The sequence below is a fragment of the Alexandromys fortis genome, unplaced genomic scaffold (genome assembly GCF_014885135.2).
Source record: "Alexandromys fortis isolate MF-2015 unplaced genomic scaffold, M_Fortis_MF-2015_v1.1 scaffold_344, whole genome shotgun sequence".
Classification (NCBI taxonomy): domain Eukaryota; kingdom Metazoa; phylum Chordata; class Mammalia; order Rodentia; family Cricetidae; genus Alexandromys; species Alexandromys fortis.
The window spans coordinates 402,133-408,132 of NW_026068226.1; positions in this window are offsets into that span (position 1 = coordinate 402,133).

Below are 6,000 nucleotides of genomic sequence, written 5' to 3' on the forward strand. Positions count from 1 at the left end.
TCTCTCTCTCTCTCTCTCTTTCTCCCTCTATCTCCCCCCTCTCTCTCTCTCTCTCTCTCTCTCTCTCTCTCTCTCTCTCTCTCTCTCTCTCTCTCTCTCTCTCTCTCTCTCTCTCTCTCTCTCCTCTCTCTCTCTCTCTCCCTCCCTTATCGTTTTGGAAATTGTACCTATATAAGCACTCTGTAAAGTTTCCTTGCCCTACCTAAGAACAGATCGGAAAGAAGGGACGCTGAGAAGTTGAGATTTTGGAGACAAGCTCTGACTCATGGGGCGCTCCCGTGGGGAAATCCCTGTAATTAGGATCACCCACCTCTTCAATCCTGCAAATATAATTAGCGTATTATAATTACGTCCAAACAAATAAGTTCCATGCGTGCAGCAGGCAGTCTTTGTTCTCCATGAGTTATCTCTTTGGTGGGTTAGAACAACGCCTATGGCACAGAACGATTCATTAATGCAGGCTGAAGGAACAACCGACCGAAGTGAGGCTGGGACCGTGAGATGGCTCAGCGGGTAAAGGCCCCCAGTCCTGACAGCCAGGATCCATGGAAAGAAAGCAGAGACTCCCACAGGTTGTCCTCTGACCTCCATGTGCATGTCGGGGCCTGTGCATCCTCACACATGCACATACACACAAAATAAACTAATTAAGATATAGTACTTCTTGTTAGAGACAGTATGGAGCTCTGGTTGTCCTGGAACTCACTGTGTAGACCAGGCTGGCCTTGACCTTCCAGAGATCCTCCTGCTTCTGCTCCAAAGTGTAGGAGTTAAAGGTGTGTACCACTCTGCCCAGCAGGACTTTTGTTTTTTAATGAGGCTGAAGGCTTTGCCCTATTCTGATTCTGTGACCTTGAGGAAGTGCTTTGATCCCTCTCAGCTTCACGGTTCCTTCTACAAAACGAACAGTACCATGCTGGGACACTTCCAAGCTTCTGAGGGGTTTGAAGATACTTCCTAACTTAACCACCTCTCCTTGGGTGCCATCATATCGACCAAATCTAGTACTGACAGAGGGGATCAGGCCAGAAGATTGCCCTGTAGCAGTCCCTAACAGGGTGACCCCTGCTGTGACTTCCCTGGTTATGAGCTTAGGAGAGATGGACAGTAAGAGCCAGGTATGGTGGTATATCTATATCACTGCAATGGTAACTTTGGTGCTTTGAATAGAAATGGTCCCCTTAGACTCGCGTTTGAATGCTTGGCCCACAGATAGTGACACTATGAGGAGGTGTGGCCTTGTTGGAGTAGGCGTGGCCTTCTTGGAGAAAGTCCATCACTGTAGGGGCGGGCTCTGAGGTTTCATATATGCTCAAGCTACAAACAACACACAGTTTCTCCTTCTGCTGCTTGAGGATCAAGATATAGAACTCTCATCTCCTTCTTCAGCGTCCTATCTGCCTGCACACTGTCATGTCTTCCCATGATGATAAACCTCTGAAACTGTAAGCCAGCCCCAATTAAATGTTTTCCTTTATAAGAGTTACCGTGGTCATGGTGTCTCTTCACAACGCTAGAAATCCAAACTAAGACTGTAACACGTGAAAGCGGGTAGATCAGGAGTTCAAGGTTATACTTGACAACACAGTGAGGCTGGGAGACCCTTTGGTTAAAACACATTAAAAACAAATGGACAACTAGGAGAGAAGCAAAGAAGGGCAGCTGCATTCGGAACTCTTTTTGTTTGCTTATGTTTTGTTTTTCGAGACAGTATTTCTCTGTATAACAGTCCTCATTGTCCTGGAACTTGCTTTATAGGCTAGGCTGACCTCGAACTCACTAAGATCCACTTGCCTCTGCCATTATTGCCTGGCTGCATTTAGAACTCTTAAAAATGTGTAATTTGACGGGCAGTGGTGACCGTGCCTTTAATCCCAGCACTGGAGAGTCAGAGTTGGAGGCCAGCGTGGGCTACTGGCTCCAAAGCTACACAGAGAAACCCTGTCTTGAAAAACAAAACAAAATAACAACAAAAGTGTAACTTGCCAGAGGTGGAGGTGCTCACCCTTAATCCCAGTGCTCAGGAGTCAGAGGCAAGCCGGGCAATCCCAGCACTAGGGAGGCAGAGTCAGGCGGATCTCTGTGAGTTCGAGGCCAGCCTGGTCTACAAGAGCTAGTTCCAGGACAGGCTCTAAAGTGACAGAGAAACCCTGTCTCGAAAATTAAAAAAAAAAAAAAAAAAAAGGAGTCAGAGGCAGATGAATCTCTGAGTTTGAGGCCAGCCTGCCTGATCTACAGAATATGTTCTTTTTTTTTTTTTTTTTTTTTAAGACAGGGTTTCTCTGTCACTTTAGAGCCTGTCCTGGAACTAGCTCTTGTAGACCAGGCTGGCTTCAAACTCACAGAGATCCGCCTGCCTCTGCCTCCCGAGTGCTGGGATTAAAGGCGTGCGCCACCACCACTTGGCCAGAATAAGTTCTGCATACAACCAGGACTACACAGATAAAACTTGTCTCAGAAAAAACAAAGACAAAACAACAAAAACAGTGGGGCTCTTCAAAGTACAGCTCTCACGTCGGTATCAATACCCTAGAGAAATGGTCACGTGCTCCAAAGATATGAATGGGAGAATACTTGCTACAACAACCGAAAACCTGAATTGTCCCCCAATGTCTATCACTTGAAGAGCAGACGGATGGGCTGTCGTACACTCCCACCAAACAGTGGAAACAGGTGAGTGAAGGAGCATTTATCCACATGAAGACCTACCTATAGCACAACCTGTCCCGAGATCTATGTAGTTCAATGCCACTCACAAATGTTCCTGTTATGCCCAAATCCACGAAGTCGCCCAAAAGCCAACAAGGAGACCGAGTCCCGTATGTAAAAGCAAAGAGCTTTTATGCAAATTTGCAAACTCGGTATCTCTGCACGTCCAACGTATTGGAATAAATGGAGAGCCCCGATCTCAGTTAGAGTTGGGTTTTTAATAGTAAAGGTGGGGGTGAGGGGTTTGTGAGGTTCAAGACTCTTGATTGGCTGACATTTGTCTAGGGGTGTCCTGGTGAGTGTGTGTGCTGGCAGGTGATCCTATCTAAAACGGTTGGAATGTTAGGCATTTCCTTTGGATGGTCTGTTCTTGGGTGGTGCTCAGGTAATCTCAGTTTGTGGTTCTTCCTGCAACCAGGTAAACGTCAGGGTAAACTACTAAGACTTATCAATGGCTGAGTCCTTCTCTGGCAGGTGGCAATGGTTGGAAGTAGAGAACTTCCTTTGGGTGATCTGTTCATATTTAGCTTATCCTGGCTGGCTCCTACAATTCCAAACTCATGAAACAATTCTGAGGCTGAGCATTCACACTGCAAGAATGAAGACCACAGATAGAACCTGTGTCCATATGGGCAAATCCCAGGGCTCAGGAAGTGAAGACGGGATTTCCAAGCAAGCTGGCTAGCTAGTCTTCAAATCCACAAGCTCCAGGCTCAAGTGGAAACCCTTGCCTTGATAAACAAGGTGGAGAGGACTAGATCACAGCTCTTCAGATCAGGGCGTTTTACTGTCCCTGGAGATCTAATTTTTTTTTTTTTTCGAGACAGGGTTTCTCTGTAGCTTTGGAGCCTGTCCTGAAACTCCCTTTGTAGACCAGGCTGGCCTCGAACTCACAGAGATCCTCCTGCCTCTGTCTCCCAAGTGCTGGGATTAAAGGCGTGTGCCACCACCGCCTGGCTGGAGATCTAATTTTTGACAAAGGTGTTGTAAGCTTACATTGGAGAAAAGACAGCATCTCCAATAAATTGTGTTGGGAAAGACTTGATTTACACAAGTAAACGAATGAAATTAGATCCAGGGAGGGAGAAATGGTTTCATGGTAAAGGTGCTTCTTTCAAGCCTGAGGACCTAGTTGGATCCCTCAGACTCACAGGATGGAAGGAGAGAACCCAGTCCTGAAAACTGTCCTGTCATTTCCACACATATTCCCTCCCCACCTAAATAAATAAATGTAATAAAAGTGTATTTAAAAAAAAGAAAGGTCATGCGTGGTGACTTACAGAATCCCAGAACACTTGGTGTTAAGACAGGAAATTACCTTCAGTTCAAGGCCAGCCTGGGCTACTTGATTGTGAAGCCAGTCTATGCTACTACACGTGGTTTTGTCTCAGAAAAACAAACAGATAAACAGTCAAAAAAAGCCACATATAGTGGCTCATAACAGTAACCCTGGGTGCTAAAGCGGAAGGATTGTGGTCCTTCAGTCTGAGACCAGCTTGGGTCACATAGCAAATGTAAGGCCAGTCCTGGCTACATGAGACCCTCTCTCAAATATATTCACGCATACAATATCAGATAGCAGACTAAGGATATACCTCAATGGTAGAAGCTAGAATACACAAGGCCCTAGGTTCAAACCCTAGTTCTGAGAAGAAGAAGGAGGAGAAGAAGAAGAAGGAAGAGAAGAAGAAGAAGAAGAAGAAGAAGAAGAAGAAGAAGAAGAAGAAGAAGAAGAAGAAGAAGAAGAAGAAGAAGAAGAAGAAGAAGAAGNAAGAAGAAGAAGAAGAAGAAGAAGAAGAAGAAGAAGAAGAAGAAGAAGAAGAAGAAGAAGAAGAAGAAGAAGAAGAAGAAGAAGAAGACAATGATGGTGACTCAGTGGCTGGAGAGATGGTTCAGCAGTTAAGAGCACTGACTGCTCTTCCAGGGGATCTGGGTTCAATTTTCAGGGCCCACATGACAGCTCACAACTGTCTGTAGCAGGCAAAATACCAATGAACATAAAACAAACAAACAAAAGCCCTAATGATCTCAGGACCCAGGTTCAAATCCCAGAATCCACATGGCAGTTCACAATGGTCTGTAACTCTAGCTCCAGGGAATCCAATGCCTTCTTCTGGACTCCACAGGCACCAATACAGGCACCAGGTATGCAAACGATACTCATACGAACATGTAGCCAAAACACATGTACATTTAAAATAAAAGTAGAAATAACTTGCTGGGTGGTGGTGGCACACACCTTTAGCCCAGCACTTGGGAGCAGAGGCAAGTGGAACTCAGTGAGTTAGAGACCAGCTTGATGGACAAAGGAAGTTTCAGGACAGCCAAGGCTGTTACACAGAGAAACTCTGTCTCAAAAAAAAAAAACAAAAACAAAAACAAACACACACACACACACACACACAAAATAAATAAAAAAAGGAAAAAGAAATAATTTAAAGAAATCATTGTAGGGGATTTTTCAAATAACTGCTAAGAATACATTTAAGAAAAAAAAAAAGGAAAAAAAGCACAAAGTCACTTCCAGAATGTTGTTGAAGCAGATTCCAGGATAAGGGTGTAGTTTGTGGTTACAGAACAGACACCAAGGGTGAGGCTTGTGGTTGATCTTTGGTGTGCATGGCAAACAACTGAGGCCTTGTGCCATTAGTGGGAGAGGAAGAGCCCAGGTTCACTCCCTTGAGAAGTTGGGACAGGATCTCACGTGTCCAAGGCTGGTCTCTATGACCCTAAATTCCTGACCAGCGGCCTCCTTCATATGCGGTATTTTACTTGGTGCTGGTTAAACCCAGGGATTCATATGGGCTAGGAAGAGCTCTACCAACCCAATTATATCCCGGCGTTTTTGTTTGTTTGTTTTCTCTGTGTATCCCTGGCTGTCCTAGAACTCACTCCGTAGACCAGGCTGGCCTCAAAATTAGAGACCCACCTGCCTCTGCCTCTACAGTGCTGGGATCAAATGAGTGCACCACCCACCCTCCCCCTTTCCCACCCCTGTTCCTGGCACCTTTTGGGATTTCGAGAGAGGGTTTCTTATAGCTCCAGCTGGCCAGGACATTACTATGTAGCTCAGTCTGTCCTTAAATCCAAGAGATGCTTCTGCCTCAGACTCCAGAGTGCTGGGATACAGGCTTGTCCCACTGCACCTGACCTTTGTGTCCATGCTGACTATCACCCCAGAAGCAGAAGTAGGCTGTCACAGGCCCCCAGACCTTAGCACAGCCTGTGCCCTGATGGAAAGTACCATTCAGGCCTTAGAACCTAGCACATAGGGAGCAACACCTGCCAAAA